The sequence below is a fragment of the Anabrus simplex genome, chromosome 1 (genome assembly GCF_040414725.1).
Source record: "Anabrus simplex isolate iqAnaSimp1 chromosome 1, ASM4041472v1, whole genome shotgun sequence".
Lineage (NCBI taxonomy): Eukaryota > Metazoa > Arthropoda > Insecta > Orthoptera > Tettigoniidae > Anabrus > Anabrus simplex.
In genome coordinates this window covers 769340039-769362835 of record NC_090265.1, presented here as the reverse complement: position 1 = coordinate 769362835, position 22797 = coordinate 769340039, and positions in this window count along the sequence as shown.

Genomic DNA, 22797 nt, shown 5'->3' with positions numbered 1-22797 from the left:
TATTTTGAAAGATGAATGGCAACTTGTATTCCACGGTAGAATACCACCCACGGCATCGCCTACCACTTCTACATAATACCGACTTTTAAAAACATTTTCTTGAAAGAAAACCACCTGACTATATTAGACTTTTTTCTTTCCCTGGGAGCTAGGGGGGCAGCGTCCCCCTTGCTCCCGGACATGGGCGCCCTTGCTGTCCTCTTCTTTCTTGTATTGTGGGAGAACGATTTGGTCTATGTACGTGCTGTTGGTGACTCTCAACCAACTGGTAATGTTGCGGTGTATTCTGACTCCCAGCCTTGCTGCATTCAGGTACCCTGTAAATTATGCTCCCATGTATCGGCTAATTTGGTGAGTCATTGAATATCATTAATTATATTTTTGTGAGGTATGATATTATGTATTTGACTTTGAAATTATTAAACTGATACTTGAGCACAGATCGATTGGCTCTGGGCCATGAGTGTACCACCATTTGTTACGTGTTCTAAATATTTTTTCCTGGTAAACGGTCTGGTATATTTACTGTCAAGCTGTGTATATTGACTTCGATTTCAGGGAGCGAATCAATTGTACCTTATTTAATTATTTAATTTGACTATTCATGCTTCGGCTGAAGTTTATCCGGTATCCTGTGTTACGATTGGTGGCCTGTAACCTGAGAACGTCTTATTATATTATATGTCCGGCATTATGTATTGGTTCTCACACTTACGGTTTTGGCTATATTTTTCTGGCATTGTAATTTGGTAGTGCAAGTCCTAATGCAGTACATTATATGATCTTCTTATGAACAGTGTTATCTATTGCGTTCAAACTGGCGTTTGAACTTGATGAATAACTTAGCATAACCTTAAAGTCTGGTGACTATTTCTGTGCATAAGCGACATGGTGCGGGAGTACCGCATGTTGTGATTCATAACTGCCTCCCACTGTTAATAACTGGAACCTTGTATTTTAATTTGGCTGTTCAATGTGTTTGATGTGTTCCATTTGCCTGAGCTGCGAGTGTTAGCAGAACACTGTTTTGTTGTGTTTCTTTTGCTCGTAGCAGGCCCAAACGGAACTAATAAAACTAAAGGGAAACTTGAAAAGAACAGAATAATTAATAGTATAATTAAAATTTAGTAAATAAATATAGTTTTCTTTTAAATGATACTATTCCACCAAGTAAAAGTTTTATGGTGCACCATTGTTTAAATTAGTCATAAAAAGTTGCTAGAATACATAAGATTAAATAAAATTTAAAATATTAATGAAGGCTCAATAGCGGAACAGTTGAAGTAAGTTTTCAGATCATCAGTCCAAGAATTGCGTCATCTTACTGGTCTTCTTTTGCCTTGTAACTTCTCTTGAATGACCATCTGCAGTATATGATATATCTCTCCTCGCATCACATGACCGAGGTACAGCAGCTTTCTGTTTTTTTACAGTATTTAGTATTTCCTTTGTCTTTCCCATTCGCCTCATCGTTTGCGACCTTATCTGTCCAACTCAGTCGAAGTATCCTTCTGTACGGCCGTAATTCAAATGCCTCTAATCTGTCCATTTCTTTGCATAATGAACATATGATCCTACTGTACGTCAACATTTCTTTCCTAACATTTCAAATACATCATTTATATCTCATATTTCGTCGTAGCATTACTTATTCTTTCAACATATTCACCATGTAACATCATAATATCTTCTTCATAACTCATTTTATCACATCTCTTTTCATATTCTTTCATACATTTCGCATATATACCTTATTTGGCGCTTAACTAACTTTATTTTCAAATACCGGTACTCGTCGTATCGGATCAATACCTTCTTAAATAACATTCACATGTCTATATCTAACACATATCGTAACTTATTATGGTAACATCTAATCTCTACTAATCATAATGTCACTTGGAATTACGTATCGGGGATCCTAAAATTATTCCTCTTATACACTTCACATATGATACGGTAGGCCTATAACATGGCTTATTGGGATTCTTTGCTCTCATTGAAACACTCCCTAACTGGGGTTTGTTTTATTTCTGATGAAGATTACCTATTCCCTTATATCATCGGCACATATATAAACACTCGCGAGAATCTAATATCATTTAAAACATTCTGAAGACACTAAATACATATCTATTACTATGGTCTTTAAGTACAAAATACTAACCTTGTTTCTATTTATCGATATATACATTTTATTGAAGAAACTTATCTTTTTCCGTCGCTAATATCATGTAATATCACTTAAATCATTCTGAGGACACTAAACACATATCTATTACTGCGGTCTTTAAGTACAAAATACTAAACTTGTTTCTATTTATCGATATATACATTTTATTGAAGAAACTTATCTTTTTCTGTCGTTTTCCGGAAAGATTTCTGTCATTTAGTCATTCTTCCCAGCTCTCCTGTCCACTAAGCTCAGGTACCAAGTATCCCCTCTTACATCCTGCCGTGCAATGTTGGTGAATATTTGAATATTACATCTAATTCCCTAACTGAGATAGAAATTATTAGAGAATAGTTCATTGAGCAAACTCACTCCAAGGCTCAAATAAATCGTCTTAAGGCTAGGATGCATCACTATTCAGGGCTTATTCAAGACCTTTTGTCGACCCATCGCGAAGGCGAACTTATTTCAGAATGCACGAAATTGTTGACCATTCCCACTGGTATCTCTGCAGAAGTAGACTTAATGATTGCGAGTAGAGATGTACAAAAATTATATATTACTGAAAAAGAAAGCTGCTATAATCCTATCTCTGAAGTTTCCTCTAATCATGTCGTTTCCCCTCCTAGTTACCAAACTTCATGTTGTGCTTATTAATCTGTCTTAGAAAACCTGGTATACCGGTTGAATTCTACACCGTCTTATAACCCATTAAAGGAGGTTTTCCTTGGAGGTAAAGAATTTTCCTGTGAACTCGATTGAGCAGAGTATAATATGTTTGAGACTCTTAGTCGAGTTAACCGAGTCAGGTAGCGTCTATTCAGTGGATGATCTAAGTATAGTTCGAGCTCTCTTTCCACATTGTGAGGGAATTTTGAAAAGCGAAATCTCGGAAGCTATTTCGAAAAATCTAAAAATTACTGAATTGCACGAACTTGTAATCTCCAAATTCATCCCGTCATTAGCTCTCCAGAACTTAATTCCTAAATATTGCTTTAGAACATAATTCCTGAGTGAAAATAACTTGAATTACGCCTTGGATCTTAGATTCTATTGTAAAGTTTTCAAAATGTCGGTACCTGAAGAAGAGATAGTGGCTGGGATTTTGAAAGGGATGTTACACTTGCACAGGTCCTATCGTTCTTTGACTAAGTGCCCGATAAACTTGCAATATGATTCTGGGGACTAACTTCTTAAATAGTACAGGGGTAGTTTTGGACCCACAGTACCAACCTCTTCAAGGTATTTGCGTGTGTTTCAGTGTTTTTACCTGGATGCATGTGCGGTTACTATTTTAAATACATCGCTGTCGTTGCTGTGTTTTGGTGCACAGTCTTAGCGCACGTAACGGTGTTTACTTTTCTGTTGTCATTCTCATCTGATTTATTCGTCTTGAGGCGAGATCGTGTGTTTGACTCTGTTGTGTTACTTGTACTGCCTCGTTCTCTGTCTCTTTTATATCGGGTTGTGCATTTGTTGATTACCTAGTCTATGATGGCATTTGTGGTTTAAAATTTCATATTATTTGAGTTAATATTTTCCGATTCTGTGCGGGCTTGTGTTAAACATTTTGGTCTGCATATGTTTATGTTTCTATTTCAATTGATGAGGTATGGAACTACGTTAATGTGGGATTGTGGGTGAATGATCACTTCACTGGGGTCTGTCAGAAGCCTCTTTTTAAGCTATTCAACCCATTTTTGGCAGGGTCATTGTATGGTTTTGGGCTGTTTAGCAAAAGAGGTAAAAGACTTAAGACTAATAAAAAGCTGTGTACAATTCATGATCCTAAAAAATCTAGTGATCCTGTATGCCCCGTTCCCTACCTGACGTATAAAGGTGTGAATGTTAAAAATGTTTTAATTGTGGGTCGAAAGACCATCTAAGGAATGCATACCCTTCTATGAAATATAACACTAATATTTGTTGCTATATATGTGGTAATCCATCACTGCTCTAAACCCGCCAGAGGTTTAGGTACCAGCTATTCAGGAGGGGCATAGGGAGAGGTAGAGGGCCTAATAACACCATACTGCAGCATTTGTGGATTACCGTGCTCTCAACTGTAAAAAATGTCTTCAGTCTTCCCCGTTGCCGCACTTGCACAATTGATTCCGGTGTTTTTCTGCAGCGGAATTCTTTACGGTACTGGACCGTAATCAGGCGTATTAACAAGTGCCTCACTCTAAGTTATCTATCCCCCCTTAGAATGGAACCTACATGAATTTTTAAGGTTGCCGTTTGGATTACAGTGTGGTACTGCAGTTCTTACCCGGTTGTTGATTTCAATTCTTTCAGATATTAAATTTAAGTCTGTCTTCAACTATTTAGATGACTTGGTAATTTTTTCATAACTTTTGAAGAGCACATGGATCACGTTCGGAAAGTTCTGAAGCGTTTAAGGAAAGCTGGACTCACTGCAAAATTATCAAATGTCGCATTGGCTAAACATAGAATATCCTTTTTAGGGCACATTGCTTCCTCCGATGGGATCTCCATCAGCCACTCTAGCACCCAGGCCATCAAACCTCCTAGGGACGTCAAAGGAATCTCAAGCTTTGTGGGAATGGTGAATTTCTTCAGAAAGTTAATTCCGACTCCAAGTGAATTTAACGTCCTTTCGTCTGAGATAGTTAAGAGGAGCGGCAACTTCAGCAAGATCGATGATCTTCTCTAACTCAAGCATGCGTACGGGGCGAAGACGGTAGGGGGAGATCTAACCCGTTGGTTGTCAGACAGTTCAATTTCATATTCTAAAACACCACTTAGACCCAACTTACTACTAAATACATCGGAAAATTGTTTACACAGTGCACGGATTTGATTAGCTTCTTCATTACTTAAATAGTTAAAATGAAGATGGTCAATGTCTGCAAAGCAGAAATTTATTCTTTAAATTTAACCTAAATATTAGATTTAACTTGACCCGTTGAAGGTTCCTAAAGTTGCTTGTGTTGGTTATTTTGTCCCTGATGAGACTAACGACATTGTCGTTGCCATTTTGTCTGATCTTCCTTTGCTGTATCATGAACTTCGTGATCATCAAAAATGCAACACCCCCTAACAATTACAGAGAATGACGTTAGGCTCGATAACGCCATATGGTAGTGTGCACACAAGGATAAAATGAAAAACAAACAAACAGTACAGAACATCAGGCGACAACTTACCAACCATACGTGGAAGCAAGAAAGTGTGCTGAAAACCAAAACCATATAAAAAACAAGAGGCAAGGATCCCAAGGGAATGCTGAGATATTCACCAAAAATAACACCAAATTTTCAAAAAAATTAAAATAAAACTATACTTAGGTCAAATAATATTTACAATTTAATAAACTGAAAATCTATAAATCTTTGATAAATAAATAAAGGGTCCTGGGAATCAACCTGGGAGGAGTCATTATGACTCTAGCAAATGGGAGTGGAATGCGTTGTTGCCAATCATCTGCAACATAAAAATATTGGATTCAGCAAGAGAATCCATCTAGCCTCTTTCAATCCGAGTCCAGCACATAACCTGCAAGAGGTGCCCCTCCTAAGCCGAGCAAACCAGTGGAAGGTTGGGTATCAATCCCAGCGGGAAGTTGGGTCGGCGAACAGATCAGTGCTGGGGCTTCAAGGCTTACAACCTTGACAGTTAACAAATTGTTACCTACGGGTAACCACCCTAATTTTTTTCATAACTCTCGCAACATGGAGAAAACGACCAACGGAAGAACTACCCCAGGTGGTATCAAATCCACCCCCAGTTTTGATGGGGCAAGCAACCCTTGGGATTCTGGGGAGCTTGCACATTCATGTGAGACGAAGAAACGTTTTAAGTTCTTGGCGACCATCAACATCAACTCCTTCCTATAGACAGGAAAACAAAAACATACACTAGATGTTTTAACTGAACACAACATCCTGATAACAGCTGTACAAGAGATCAGATTTCTCGATCAAGAAGTGATAGAACCACAAGGTTATCGGGTCTACAAAAGGGCAACCCGGTGAAAGAGTGATGAAGAATGTGCCTCACTTGGGGACAGGCTTCTTAGTCAGCAACAAAACGATCAACTCCATCATCTCCTTTTCATCTCCAAGTGGAAGAACGTCCACAATAGCTTTTAAAACTCTCAACAAAGCATACACAGTTTTTAACTTCCATGCACCTACTAATGACACCAGCAGGAAATATATTGAAAACGTGGAAACATTTGGAGGGTAGTCGAAGAGACAATGGACCGGATCCCAAAGCACCACATAACTCTTTTAATGGGGGACTGTAACGCCCAGATTGGCAAAGAGAGGAAATTCAAGAACATAGTTGGAGATTACCCAGCCCACAAGAGGACCAACAGGAATGGAGAAAGGCTGATTGACCTGTGCAGAAATTACAACTTCGTCCTCAAATCTACAGCTTTCAAACGCCTTCCTAGGAAAGCTATGACTTGGAGATTCCCAAACCCAATGCTTGGGGGATTCCAACTGGACCACGTAGCCATCAGTAGAAACAACAGCAAAGAAGTGCTAAATGTCAAAGTATTGAGAAGTGCAAACATTGATTCAGACTACTATCTTTATTTGATCAAAACCAATTTCATCCCTCTTAAAAGAAGCAGAGGAAACCACTGCATCAAGTCGCGAATTCCAAGGTTCAATCCAGCCAGGCTGAAAGATAACAATAACTTCACCGAGACTCTGGCTAAAAACAAAGACAAAAAAGATTGGCCCCAACTACAGAAGGCACTAATAGATGGAGCGACAACCACCATACCAGCGGTCAGAAAGAACAAACATCCATGGTGGACAACTATTTGTGACAAGGAAATAGAAGAGAGAAAGCAAGCATGGCTAAAATGGAACCGTAACAAAAGTCTGGATAACCACAAAACCTCTTAGAAGCCAGGAAAATTTTCAGGAACACCAAGAGGCGGTACAATAAAGATATCATTGAACAAGCAGAGAGGGATTTTCAAAGAAACAACACTAGAGACTTCTACCAAACCTTTAAATCTCAAATAACACCGTACTCGGCCCCGACACTTCACCTTCGGGGAGCTGACGGAGAGCTGAAAATGAACAATGAAGAGTGCACCACAGTTCTGGGAGAGTATTTCAACAACCTTCTAAATTCAAAGGAACCCAAGGAGAAACTGCATTTCGAACCTCAGAATGTTACTAAGTCGGACTCTCTCCCACCAACCAAGAGGGAGAGACAGAAACCCATTTCAAAATTGAAATATAACAAAGCAGCGGGCGAGGATGGAATCATAGCAGAGCTCTGGAAATACGCTGATGAGGAGTCAATCCAAAGTATCCATGAAATCCTATCTAATATCTGGGTGACAGAAGCGTTACCTAGCGACTGGACCTCAGCTATCATCCACCCATTACACAAAAAGGCGACAAATCAGATCTCAACAACTACAGAGGGATTTCCCTTGTATAAATGACGTACAAGATACTCTCCAAAGTATTACTCACAAGAGTAGAGGCTCAACTAGACTTCCGCATCGGAGAGTACCAGGCTGGGTTTCGCAAGTCAAGGTCATGCGCCGAACAAGTCCTGAACCTCAAAACCATCATCACTTACAAAAACCTAAGCGCCTCACCCTACGTAGCAACATTTGTTGACTTTCAGAAGGCCTACGATTCAGTAGATAGAGAGTCACTCTTCCAGGCACTTGCTGAACTGGGACTAGATAAGAAAACCTTAAATCTAGTAAAAGCAACTCTTACCAACACTACAGCCAGAATCAAATTCAGAGGGGAACTGTCCCAGAGCTTTGAGATCAAAACAGGTGTTAGACAAGGGGATGGCCTATCTCCAATCCTCTTTAACTGCCTTCTCAAAAAGTCATTCGTGAGTGGACGAAAATGCTAAAGTATGACTCTGGATTGATAATAGGCTACAAGAAAGACAAGTTAACTGTCAACTGTTTAGCCTTCGCAGACGACCTTACACTCCTGGCATCCAGTGTGGAGGAAGCTATCCATCAACTATCCTCTCTCGACCACATAGCAGCTAAAGTAGGGCTGAAGATCGCCATCAACAAAACACAGTTTATCACCAACATCAAAGATGCACCCAAATCAATCCCACTGGGGGACAAAACAGTAAAACGGACTAACTCCTTCAAATACCTAGGAGAATGGATAACCCCAAACATGAATGAAGATCAGGCCATAAACAGCAGATGCATCAAACTGAAAAGCGCCTACCACCTATGTAAGAATATGTACAAATCCAAATCCCTCTCCCTTAACCTCAAAATCAGGCATTACACTACCGTAGTGAGACCGTCAGTACTATACGCCTCAGAATGCCTAACCATGGTAAGAAAAGGGCAACTTAGAAAACTGGAGCTGAAAGATAGGAAGATCCTGAGAAAAATCATGGGCCCTATTAAAGAAGAAGGCAAGTACAGAATCAGGCACAACAACGAACTGTACCAACAATTGGAGAGCATTACAACATCTAAGAGGAAGAGGAGATTGAACTTCTATGGTCATGTCATGAGAATGGACATTCAGAGGCTCACCTCCAGAATCTTCCACACCATCTCTAGAGGGAAAGCGACTAATGCCAAGTGGGCAAGACTCGTCAGAAGAGACCTTCAAGAATTGGACGTTGCTCCCAGTGAAATTTATGACAGGAATAGGTACAGAACGTTGATCAGAACATCAAACTCTCTCCAGTCATTAACAGAAAAAACAGTACGTCCGGGAGGAGGTGTGAAATGGACTCAGGAGCGAAAACACATTCACAGTGCAAGAATGAAGGAGTACTGGTCAAAGAAGGAAGCTGCTACAGATAAGAACCACGTGGTCCATAGCAGGCCCAAACGGAACTAATAAAACTAAAGGGAAACTTGAAAAGAACAGAATAATTAATAGTATAATTAAAATTTAGTAAATAAATATAGTTTTCTTTTAAATGATACTATTCCACCAAGTAAAAGTTTTATGGTGCACCATTGTTTAAATTAGTCATAAAAAGTTGCTAGAATACATAAGATTAAATAAAATTTAAAATATTAATGAAGGATGAAAAATGGGTTGAATAGCTTAAAAAGAGGCTTCTGACAGACCCCAGTGAAGTGATCATTCACCCACAATCCCACATTAACGTAGTTCCATACCTCATCAATTGAAATAGAAACATAAACATATGCAGACCAAAATGTTTAACACAAGCCCGCACAGAATCGGAAAATATTAACTCAAATAATATGAAATTTTAAACCACAAATGCCATCATAGACTAGGTAATCAACAAATGCACAACCCGATATAAAAGAGACAGAGAACGAGGCAGTACAAGTAACACAACAGAGTCAAACACACGATCTCGCCTCAAGACGAAAAACAATACATTATTAAATTCACGACGCCACACACGACTTGACGCAATCCCAGACAAGACAATAATGGACAATCAGTTACGTAACTGCCAAGCCACGATTAGATAGCACAACAATAGGAAGAAGAGATAAGGACCCTAACGTCAGATCGCTCACAGTAGGGCTATCCAAAGCCCTTGGTGAAATCCCATTATGTTACAAGTTACTCATATAATAAAACACACGCAGTAATGATGAAAACATACAATTCTAACCCTAAATATATCAACCAAAGAAGAATTAAAATTTACGAAATATGATAATAATATTAATATTAAAAAAACTGTGATGATTAGTGCTTGCGTAGTACTTAGGTCGAAACACGGGCACGAGAAGGCCGAAACACACGAATAAATCAGATGAGAATGACAACAGAAAAGTAAACACCGTTACGTGCACCAAAACACAGCAACGACAGCGATGTATTTAAAATAGTAACCGCACACGCATCCAGGTAAAACCACTGAAACACACGCAAATACGCAGGAAAACAAAACTATCCAAGGTAAAAACAAATTTTATCAAGGCAAAGGAATATTTCAAACGTTACCGAAACAACAATGGCATCACCTTTACACACGGCACTCACTTGAAGCTTGAACGCCATACAACACAAATACCGAGACACAATTCAGATCCCAAGAAATACACCAGCTAACATTTAAACGACTCATACAAGTGAAATAATATTAGCAGAAGTAAATCATAAAGGGTGTACTTATATATATGCCATATATGCCAAGGTAACTCGCCGTGTTTCGATACTCACAGGTAAGATTTAAAATATATATTTACACCTGAATTACTACACTAATATTTAAAGAAAGTATTAAAAACAATCCCCTGCTGGAGTTATTATCCACTTCAACCTATACCAGAAGGTTCAGTTATTATGTTAGAAGCTGGGAAGCTATCCATCGCTACAGTAAGCGTCCACTTGCAAGCAAGTCTAACAGTCGACAGCCACAATTTCGAGGTAGGCTGCTAGTCGCGCCACAGTCCAGCACGGCATACGCGGTCTGGCGAGCAAAGTCAGTACACAATCCATGTTCCAATTTTCGCACACAGATGGCGTAAGCGTATGTTGTACAGCTCGATTAGTAGTAACACAGAGGCCAATTGCACAAGGCATATAACACAGGAAATGAACCGTGCCCACAAGACACGCCATTAAAATACATGTATCGTATAATGTTCATATTCCAAATTACATATTTGTATATTTTACATTATTAACGCCTCAAAAATCAGATCCAGAAATAAGAGAAATTGAAGATAAAATTAATTGTGGCATTTCTGTCAAGCCTTATTTGTTATCTAAGGGCGTCCTCTGTTGAAAAACCCGTAACCATTGTACTCCCAAAAAATTGTTTCTCCTAAAGTTCTTGTAACCATGATTTTTAAGTACTATCACTGTTGCGGCTTTTGTGTTGGTACTCGTCTGCCGCATTTCATTTTGTAACAGTTGGCAATGTGCTGCTGCGTTTTTGTTATATACACAGACACTGAACATGGCGACCGGCAGCAGTACACGTGTTTTGGTGTACCTCCGAATTTGTTGTACATAATGTGTAAATATGCAGTGTTTTATTCATGTGTAATAAATGTTTGAATCACCTTGTGAGTGATGTGTTTGTGTCTGCTCGTTTGGGGCAGTCTGGTCCTCCATTTGATTGTTTCAAAATTGTATTTGTGCGCCTATGGAACTGAACTTTGTTATGTGCGGCCGATATGTTGTTTCGTCGTTCGCAACATAAAATTTTGGTCCTTCCGGGCCGCGATGAGAATCATTGTGAACTTTGAACATTGTGCTAGTCACCTAAAAATTGTTATCGTCATGAATTGCTGCCTGCAATCGCCGTTTGAACATAGCAACGAGCTTGGCGCGAAAAGCATCGTGAACAGTTATTGTATAAAAGCACCAGGATGTCGTGCTTAAGGCTAATTACTACGAATGTTTGAATTCGTCATATTGAGATTTCAACGAAATCTACATTGTTTTGGAACTGCTTTGATATCGCACGTTAACAATCTGTGGAAGTTACCACGTGCTATTTATTGCATTTGTTCTTGTGAGCTGTTTACGCCAGCCTTTATCTGATACCCTGATGTTCGAGATGTAAAATGCTACTTGGAATTTGGACTCCACTGAACATTACATCGCAGACGTCATCCTTTGGACTTTCCAGTCACTTTGGCCATGTGATTCCAGCCAAGGAGTGTTTCCAGTGGTAGTGATAATTGATGATACAGCACCGTCATGCCCTGTAAGTCTGTTCCATTTGTCTTTATTGTTCCTATCTTGACTAGGGTGGACATCCTGCCTAATATCCTAACCCTACTGCTAGCACTTTCCGTGTATAGAATAACAGATTTGTCTTGACTTCTCATGGGCATTATACGATTTCGTGCTAATAATTTGTTGGGCCGCTTTGTGTATTTTGCATATTTAAGTACGTACGTGGTTTATTATACGTTATTTCATGCTTTTGTGCATCTACCTACATTGTTGGTTCCATTCAAAGACTGTCACTCATTTCAACAATGCAAATGAATGCAGTGCACTGATTATAGGGCTCATTGTTTGTATAGTCACCATAGTTGTAGGATTGATTTCTATTATTATCTTGTCAATAATTGATTATCTGAACTACCGGTATTCATCATGGTGTTTGAATCCGAAGCAAAGGCTGTTCAAAAACGTGGTCTACTTAAAAGGTCATTAACTCACCTTGAAAATTACTTAAAGCAAGATAATATCAACCACTACGAACTGATCTCCAAACAGAATAGGTTGCCAGAAATTTGGAAGGAATTCAGCGCAGTTAGGGAGTATTTAGAATGTGAATTAGACTCAAAATCTAGCGAAACTCACTTCAGAGAGCATGATGAATTTGAAAACAGGTATGATACAATAGTTGGTAGGATTCAAGAATTGCTTTGTTCATTTGAAAGACCCAGGAGTCCTAGTAACACATCCATTGTCTCTGATAACTCTACTCGATCTAGCTGTAGCTTGAAGCTTCCTCCCATTGAATTGCCTGTTTTTAAAGGAGATTTGACAAAATACTTGAGTTTCAGGAACACCTTTCAAAGCTTAGTTATGAACAATACCCGCATTGACAATGTGCAAAGACTACACTACCTATTGTCGTCTCTTCAAGGCGAACCCAGGGATTTGTTAGATAACCTATCCATATGTGCTGATAATTTCACTGTTGCTTGGAATTTAGTTGATGAAAGATACAATAACAAACGCTTGATTGTTTCACAGCATGTAAAACATTTGCTCAATCTCCATAATTGTACTAGTGGATCTTCCGTTGAATATCGCAAATTGATAAACCAAGTAAAATCTAATCTTGGTGCTGTTGACAATTTAGAGGGTCAGGTTCCACTACATGAAATTTTGCTACAGGAATTGATTCTAAGTAAGATCAAGTCCAACCATAGAAGTGAATGGGAAAACAAATTTGCCTCTACTGATATTCCCACACTAAATAATTTAATTGATTTCTTGGAAAGAAAATGTCAAACACTAGAGCTAACAGAATGCAAGAAACCTGTTATTTAGCAAAAACGAGACTTAAAATCCAACCTAAAAGCCCTTCACATTGCCAACAATAGCACTTCCTTGAATTGTAGGTTTTGCAAACTTGATAATCACGGCATTTCTGATTGTAGAAAGTTCAAACAAGCAAACATTGATCACCGTCGCAAGTTTTTGAGGGAAAATAAACTTTGTTATCTTTGTTTTTCCGCTTCTCATGTTTCTAAACAGTGTAAGCAAAACAAGTGCCCCCAGTGTAATGGGCCCCACAACTTATTGGTTCACAAAGAACAAGCAAGTCCCAATAATAACAATAATAATATGAATACTACAAGTTCTGCAATTGTTTCACCCACTGCCATGAAGGTTGTTTCAGGACTAGGTTCTAATGTTTTGCTGAGCACAGCGTGTGTAGGAGTAAAAAATAGCTCAGGAGAGATTATACTAGTTAAAGCTTTGTTAGACTCTGCGAGTCAATTATCCTTTGTGACTTCTGATCTTGTCAAGAAGCTTGGTATCCGTACTAGGTCTTGTCGTCTACCTATTGTTGGTATAGGCAATTCGAATGTGTCTCCTGTAAGTTCCACATGTAACCTTGGTTTGTTCTCAAATGTATCAGATTATACATTGAAGTTGAACTGTGCAGTCGTGAACACAATCACAAGTCCACTCCCTGCGCAGGAAATTGATTGTTCCAATTGGGTTATTCCTGATGATATTATTTTGAGTGATAGGACATTTAATCAGCCCTCTACTATTGATATTTTGCTAGGTGCTGATGTCTACTATGAAATTGTGTCTTCTAATATTTTGCATAAGAAGGGTTATCCCGCCTTATTAGATACCGAATTTGGTTGGGTGCTCTCAGGCACTTTCCCTGAGTCGTGCATTAAGAATAATGCCAAGGCTCGTCGTGCTAATCTTGTAAAACTTGATTCTATTGACTCTAAACTCCAAAGGTTCTGGGAGCTTGAAGAACTTCATCAACCAGTTCTTACTCCTGAAGAAAGGGCTTGTGAAGAACACTTTGTGAATAGTGTTCAAAGAGATGATTCTGGTAGGTTTGTTGTCAAACTTCCTATTCGTGCTGAAGTGCCACCTGTAGCTGAGTCTAAGCATAATGCTGTTAGAAGGCTCAAAGAGATGGAAAATAAATTTGCTAAGCTTCCAGACTTGAAAAGGAAGTATGTAGATTTCATGCGTGAATACAGTGAAATGGGTCACATGGAAATTGCTCCTCCAGAGACCTCTAACTCTGTAAGCTTTTACTTGCCCCATTATTGTGTGCTCAAGGATTCTAGCACTACAACCAAGTTGAGAGTTGTTTTTGACGGAAGTTGTGAATCATCAAATGGGATAGCATTGAATTCTATGTTAATGGTTGGTCCTACTACTCAGCCTGACTTGCTGTCCATTGTTTTAAGGTTCAGAACCTATTTTGTTGCTCTTACGGCTGACATTGCTAAGATGTATAGATGTGTGCTAATTCATCCTGACCACAGAAATCTTCAGAAAATTGTCTGGCGTGAATCTACTGATGAAGAAATCAAGGACTACCGTCTTACTACTGTCACATACGGTACAAGTTCCGCCCCTTTTCTTGCTACGAGATGTCTAGTTCAACTTGCTGATGAACACAAGGAATCTCACCCCACTGCATCAGAGATCATTCGCTCTTGTTTTTATGTTGACAACCTGCTGACAGGTACTAGTTCAGTTGAAGAAGCTAAGGAGCTTCAATCAGAAATTTCTTCTGTGCTTGATAGTGCACATTTTCATCTTAGAAAATGGACGTCAAATTGTCCAGAAGCTCTTGCCAATGTCCCTGTAGAGGATAGAGAAATGTTGTCACCTTGTAACCTCACTAAGGATGAAGCTATTAAAACATTAGGTATCGTGTGGCATCCTAAATGTGATGAGTTTCAGTTTCAAATAAACTTGAAGAAAGCACCTAAGGAAGTCACTAAGAGAAGCATTCTCACTATCATTGAGCTCCCCTTGCTTAATGACCTCAGAGTGCAAAGAAATGTAATGCCCTTTGCTAAGAATAAGGTTATTGAAATCCATGGCTTTTCTGACGCTTCAGAAGCTGCCTATGGTGCTTGTGTGTATATTAGAACAGTATCTGATAATGATGAGGTATCAGTGATCCTGTTGACTTCTAAATCGAGAGTTGTTCCATTAAAACAGCAATCTATTGCCCGTTTAGAGCTTTGTGCTGCTCTGTTGCTTTCTCGCCTAATGAGTAAGGTCACTGAATCGCTGAAATTGCACATTCCTTTCTCCACATACTGCTGGACTGACAGCACGATAGTTCTGTGTTGGTTACAGAAACCTGCCAATTGTTGGAAAACCTTTGTCGCTAATAGAGTTGCTGAAATTCAATCCCTCACTTCAGTCTCAGACTGGAGACACGTACCTACCCACAGCAATTCAGCTGACCACTTGTCTCGAGGTGTTTTACCCTCACAAATGTTTTCTCTTGATGTATGGTGGCATGGTCCCTCCTGGTTGCACGAATTGTTCCCCGTGTACCCTGATTTTGTTGCCAGTAATACACCATCTGCTGTGAATGCAGAATCGAAACCCTCTTTGAGAGTCTTGCTAGTTAACATGCACCCACCTGAGTTAGAGAAGTTTTCGTCCTTTCTCAAACTTAAGCGAGTTTATAGCTATGTTCTGAGATTTATTACCAATGTTCGCTCCACTAAGGATGCTCGTGTCATTGGTCCACTCACCGCTGAAGAACTGAGGATTAGTGAAATTAAAATAATAAGTCTGATGCAAGCTATTGAGTATGGTAAGGAACTTCATGACTTGAGGTCTAATCATGTAGTTGCCTCTTCGAGCTCATTGAAAACTTTGAATCCATTCCTCGATGATTACGGGTTGTTGAGAGTCGGTGGTCGACTCATGAATTCTCAGTTGGAATACAATGAAAAACACCCCATCATTCTTCCTCCGAAACACTTTGTTACTAAACTGATTGTTAAACATGAACATGAGATGCTATTGCATTCCGGCCCTCAGGCTGTATTGTTTTCCTTGCGTAACAGATTTTGGATTCCACGTGGGAAGACAGTTGTTCGTGGTGTGATCCATTCATGCTACAAGTGCTTCAAGAGCAAACTTCCACTCACCACTCACATAATGGGTCAGTTACCCTCGTATAGAGTTGAGCCATCATTACCCTTTGTTAAGGTTGGTCTTGATTATGGTGGCCCAATCATCATTAGAGGTGATAACCCGAGGAGTAAGATAAAGTTTAAAGCGTACATTGCTATCTTTGTTTGTCTTGTCACTAAGGCAATACATCTTGAAACGGTGAAGAGTCTAACGACTCAGGACTTCCTCGCCGCATTTAGAAGATTCACGGCGCGTAGAGGATTTCCAAATCTCATCTTGAGTGATAATGGCACAAATTTTGTTGGAGCCAACAATGAGTTATTAAGATTTATTAAGGATAGCTCTACTGAAATAGAGGAATATTCATCTAATTTGAATGTGAATTGGAAGTTTATTCCACCCTCCAGTCCTCATTTCGGTGGGCTTTGGGAAGCTGGAATAAAGTCTACAAAATCACTTTTAATGCGGACCCTAGGAAAATGCATTCTTAATTTTGAAGAGCTGAGTACTCTTTTGTATCAAATTGAGTCTGTGTTGAACTCGAGACCTCTCTGTTCAATGACTGACGACCCCAATGATCAGTGCTATTTGACACCTGGACATTTTCTAGTAGGGAGACGATTGACCTCTATCCCCTCTCCAGACATATCCAACAGCTCCCGCTCCTGTCTAACTAAATGGAATTTGGTGCAACAGCTGTATCACGATTTTTGGCAGAGGTGGTCAAAAGAATACATACAATCACTTCAACAAAGACGTAAATGGTCTTCTGTAGGAAAATGGACTCCAACTGTGGGAGATTTAGTGCTTCTTAGGGAGGATAACCTTCCTCCTCTGGTTTGGAAGACTGGTATAATCCAGGAGCTCCATCCTGGTTGTGACAATATTACTCGTGTGGTCAGTGTAAAGACTAAAACTGGTCTTTTGCGCCGTGCCATAGTGAAATTGTGTCCATTGCCCAAGGATGTTGTATAGTTGTATATTTGTATATGTTGTATCTGAGTTTATTTTTTTTATTAATTTGTCCGTGATGAACATGAACACTTGACTTTGATTTTGAGTGTTGAGATCCCTCAAAGGGGGGAGTATGTTGCGGCTTTTGTGTTGATACTCGTCTGCCGCATTTCATTTTGTAACAGTTGGCAATGTGCTGCTGCGTTTTTGTTATATACACAGACACTGAACATGGCGACCGGCAGCAGTACACGTGTTTTGGTGTACCTCCGAATTTGTTGTACATAATGTGTAAATATGCAGTGTTTTATTCATGTGTAATAAATGTTTGAATCACCTTGTGAGTGATGTGTTTGTGTCTGCTCGTTTGGGACAGTCTGGTCCTCCATTTGATTGTTTCAAAATTGTATTTGTGCGCCTATGGAACTGAACTTTGTTATGTGCGGCCGATATGTTGTTTCGTCGTTCGCAACAATCACTATTCTCCCCTTGATACTCATTTGTGTGTTTTTCAAAAGTAGACTGAGAATTAAGCATTTTTTATCTGAAAAACGCACGTAGTCAATGAATAACCGTTCCACTGGGCGAGATGTTTGCGAAGATTATAGCAAACCAACCTTAGAATTCCTATAAGGTTTGCTGATAGCAGAGGAATTACAATTATTTACCATGTACTCTGACGTTTTTGTCCATTCTTTATGTTTACCTCTGTGTCCAAGCAGATTTGGTCATTTTTTGTATGCGTCTGCAGGTCTTTTGGAATAACCCCTTCTTGTCGAGAGTATTTTTTTGTTCTTGTGCGTTCTGTATTCTCCACCTTCTCATTTCCTGCATAACATTCTGATCTCACATCTTCATGCATTTAGTTTGTAGTACTGTAAAGTTCATTTAAAATTAACCTGCCAGTCTATGGCCTTCTTCCTCAGTGGAACTAATAGTATTTGTTGTTATTGTTGATTTGTCTTCTTACCGTTCAGTGGTTTCGCTGGATAAGTAAGGGTTTACCTAGTATTTCCCAAGCGGTACTAAAGCTACCCTGCTAATTGATTATAGGATCTCTTGGTTGTGTTCCTTCCTCCTTCATTGTACTATTAAGCGTTTTCCATCGTCCTGCCTCATTATCTACCACTTATGTTTTATTTACCTTGCCTCCTGTGCGATAGGAGGAGGTACCTGTTTAGCTGGAGAGCGACAGGGTGAATCTGAGGATGTCACTCATTTTTAGAGCAGATTATGCCTAAGTCCCTTATGGACAAACGGTGGGTCATGTTGTGTTGGTCAGTACTCCTAATTTCCTGTTTGTCATCAGGTTTGAGGTGTATTCTACCGCTTTTTTTCCTATTTTATAGGGTGTACCGTTGTTTGATGTATATTTTTGGTAATTCTGTGAAGTGGGTGGGTTATGTCACTTCTGGGTGTGTGCCCTCCTGAGCTTTTTCCTATAAACTATTCCTGTCCCGTTATCCCATGGTGTTATGATGGTCTCGTCAGATATTGTTTTCCATCCTTGTGTTATCCATTGCTTGGTGTTGTTGATAGTTATGTTGTTGATGGCAAACGTAACGCGTGCCCACCATCTAATTGAACTAGTGGCCTTCAACTGTTATCCTTGTCTAGAATAATTATTACCTTTAACCTATGGATTTTGTTATTTTCTTAAACCTTGTTATTTGGTGTGTTACTGATGAATTGGTGTAACTATTTATGATCTTCATTCTTATTCATGTAGGTTATGTATGGTGTGTATATGAGATGTTGGACCAGATTGAGTTGGAAATGTATTAAATAACGAGTGGTGCATTTGAGAAATTTTAAAATTGAGTAAGTTCACTGTATCGTACTTCTGTGCCTGTCATGTTTCCTTGGGTTCAACTAGTGTAATGTGTTTCTGGTCCGAATGTGGTTAACTAATATGGTTGGTATAGGAATTATTTGTTGTTCCCGTTCTTTAACATGATTTTCTCTGCGTTCGTTGTGTTTTGGGTAGTGCTTGATGCTCATTTATTGATGAATTACTGGGTAGTAGTAATGTGTACCTAGGTATTGTGTTGTTGATTTAGCTGAGTGTTGAAATTATGATATCCCTTAAGTCTTGTGAGTTATGCACTCTTCTTGAATATCCAGTCTTGTGTATTGTAGGTAAACCCTTCTGATTACTTGTGTTGCCTTCTGCGTTATGTACTTGAGGATGTATATATACTATATTCTATTTATTCTATTCAATATTGTTGGATTGCCTTGTTCTGCTGATGTATATCTAATTCCATTTCCTGGGCTTGATTTTCCTTGGTGGCCCTGGCTCAATCGGGTGTAACTTAACATTTATGTTTATACTAATCTTTGTATTTTGGTTATCCTATAGAGTTTCAATCACCAATTTTGCCCCTTCCTTATGTTGCCCTCCTTTGAGTCTTTTCGTTCCGTTTTAGTTGATCTTAATTGATTTTGTACTTATTGCACCTTTGCATTCCTTCTATGATGTTTATGCTAATTGCATTAAAGGTATGAAACAAGACGTTGCACCTCTTTTATAGAGGAAATTCGATAACTAAAGCCTTCTATTTGATATAAGCGCATTAGATCAAGAAACTTATGGTAAAGAGAAATTTAATATATGAACCTCCGGTGACACCTTCTGAGATATGTGGAGTATCTTCGTGTTCTTAAGTGAGAACTATGGTTTGCTGCTGAATATCAACTCCCAAAACTCGTAAATTATAAATGAAACTTAGCGAGTGGCCAGAGTGTTTTGTTCTACTGTTACCAAATTGGGTAACTAAAGTTTTGGAAAGTACTCTGCGTTAACGCGTGATTTCGTATAAATTTGGTACGACGAACTCATTTGAAATAAGTGCGATCTGTGATGTAAAATTTTCCCTGAAGGAACACAAGTGTGTAAAACCAAGAATGTGGGTTGGGTGTATGAAAAATTCAAATTGCAATGACTGTGTTTCAACTTTATCTCATGTGATCTAATCTACCCAAAATTAAAATGATTTCTGGATCACTGTACTATAAGGGACGTTATGTTAAGTTTTAGGGAGAGAGGCTGTCACCTTGGTGACGTATTTCTAGCCCTCTTCCATTATATTTCGAACTAGCATTATCGCTGTGGAAATTGGTGTCCATTGGAATTTATTCCGTCTTGTCTTCCACCACTATTTTCTGTGGGACTTCATGTTGCTAATTTTTATTTATATCCTCTCCATCCTAGGAGCATTGTTTTATCGTTTAAAGTCTTCTTATGTATTTCTTTAAATTGCCACGAAAAGAGATCTCTCGTTCTTAGCTGTGGCTTTATATTAAGAGCGAGCCTACCACTCTCCCCTCTCCCTCTCTGGTCAATCTTTTTTTTTACGGGGGGCCCCCGTAGTCCGCTCCCCCGCCGTAACCATCGACTCAATCTACATGGCCTCCGACATGCTATTAATTTCTAAGAAGAAAGAGATAGCAGGGAAGAGTGGGAAAGTGATACAAGGAGTATCTGCCGGTTTCCGAGTTAGACTCGCTACCACGGCAAGAGTTTGTATTGGTAAGGTAGTGTTGAGGTGTGGTATTGAAGGGTCAGGGAAAAACCACATAGGCAGAAAGAGAAAGAGCCTACATGTAAAACCTGACATTTTGTGATAGCACATGCAAGGATGTGGACTGGGAAAGGTCCAGTGGTAGTGTTAGTTGAGAAGAGGTATCATGCACCAGCTAGCCATGAACCATAGTCTCGCCGTTCCATCTGCCAGGGGATCAGTCCGTCTGAGCACTGCCGTGACTAGCGCGGGCCTTGCCGGCTGCGGAGCCATGCGTCGAGTACCACTAGGGCCTGCCGCACCGCACCACCTCCTTGGGGTCCCTCGTACCCAGTCTCCGATCCCGGAGAATGAGGCCAAGCCCGCCGAGGCGGGGGCCTCCTGGAAGGGGGTGGGTCATGACGCCGGGCTTCCTTCCTCTCTGCCCGCGCCATGCACCGGTAGACTGGGCAACTGCGATGGGAAGGGGAAGAGGTCTCGTCCTGGTGGCCCTCCTCCCGGCCTGGTGACCCCGGGGTAGCTGGTGGCTCCGCTGCGTCGCCGTCATCTTCCATCTCCTGGTTGGCGGCGGCGGCGTCGGTCGGTGCTAACACTCGACTGCATTCCCTGTCCTGAGGGGTGCATATCGAGGTCTGTAGCTCGACAGACATGGAGGCAGGCTGGGCCTGGGCAGCAGTCTCAGAACGCCAGGGGGCGTCCTTCTCCACTGCTGTGCTGCTGTCCACCATCACGGGCGCGTTCCTGGCTTGCGCCCGGGTAACAGGCCCTTCCTGGTAGGCCTGCGTCTGTGACCACTTCGCCTTGGTAGGGACCATATGGCCTATGATCTGCAGGATTGGCTCCCCGATGGACTCCGCGATCGCGTTGAGGTGGTCGAATACTCTCAGCGTCCCCTGGTGGTTGTCCTCCCCCCACCGGTTGAACACCACCAGCCCCGGGCGTTCATAGTGGGGGGGCTTCCATCGTGTAGAGCGCGTCTTGTAGTTTCTCGAAGGCTGCCTCGGTCGGCTTCTCCATCCTGGTCCTCCTGAAAATAAAGCTCCTGAAAGAGAAATAGCGAGCGCTGAAAAGTGCTCAGCTCTGACAAATGCTCTTTCGAAGATGTACTAACAAGTACAGCTGCCTGACTAGTACTGGGAAAGTACAGAGCGCCTGGCGAGGAGAGAGAGAGCGAGCGGGAGGAACACGTCCTTCCACTACGGCTGTCGAACTCGTCCTCAGTGCGCTCCGCCATTTTTATACTGGCTTCTGCTGGGCGTGAGCTTGCCCGCCATGATGAGTTGTTGCTTAAAGCAAGACGCGTGTGGTGCCCGCGCCAACTTTAGGCTTAGGCATACATCATGAATCCTGGGTAGATTGGTTCAATGCGAGAGTTTTCACCCTCAGGAAATTCTTCTTGTTTTTGTCGGAATTCATCCTTCTATTTGTAAGTATTGAAATAACTACTGGATTATCTCATCTATGTGAGTATAGCATTACGGACGCCAAGGCGTTACTGATAATCTGAATACAACAGATAAGTCCTTCGTGATTTTATTTTATACCTTCTTCCGGGACAATCTAAAAATCACTTCTGGAAATATCTTCTCCTGGACTGTTCGCGTGTTTGATATCTCAATGAAGTAATCACAACTTTCGTCCCATCTTCAGTCACTTTATTTTTTTAAGCTGATGCTAATCTGAATATCGGGTTTCGTACTATTTTTCTAATTTATACTCCCTAGGGGATTTTACAGGTAAATTGTATCCTGGTCATTATGCTACATCCACTTTAATAATAATATTATTATTACTTGTTATTTGCGTGATAACTTATATTTTGGTATTGCATTAAGGAGGTGGATCTCATGAAATTTATTTAACCATTTATGGTGTTAGGTAACTTAAAGAAACTAACCAATTGAAGGTTTAAGGAACACGGGAGATTTTACCTAGGTTTCTGAATCTCGGTTCGGGTTTTCAATTATTTTCTGCCTTACCTATATTTAATTTATTATCGTATTTTGCTTTTCTCTTCTTCTCGCTTTTTTATTTTCTTTGAGTTTGTACCTTTGTGGCTTCGTCTTTTGGTACTGGATGG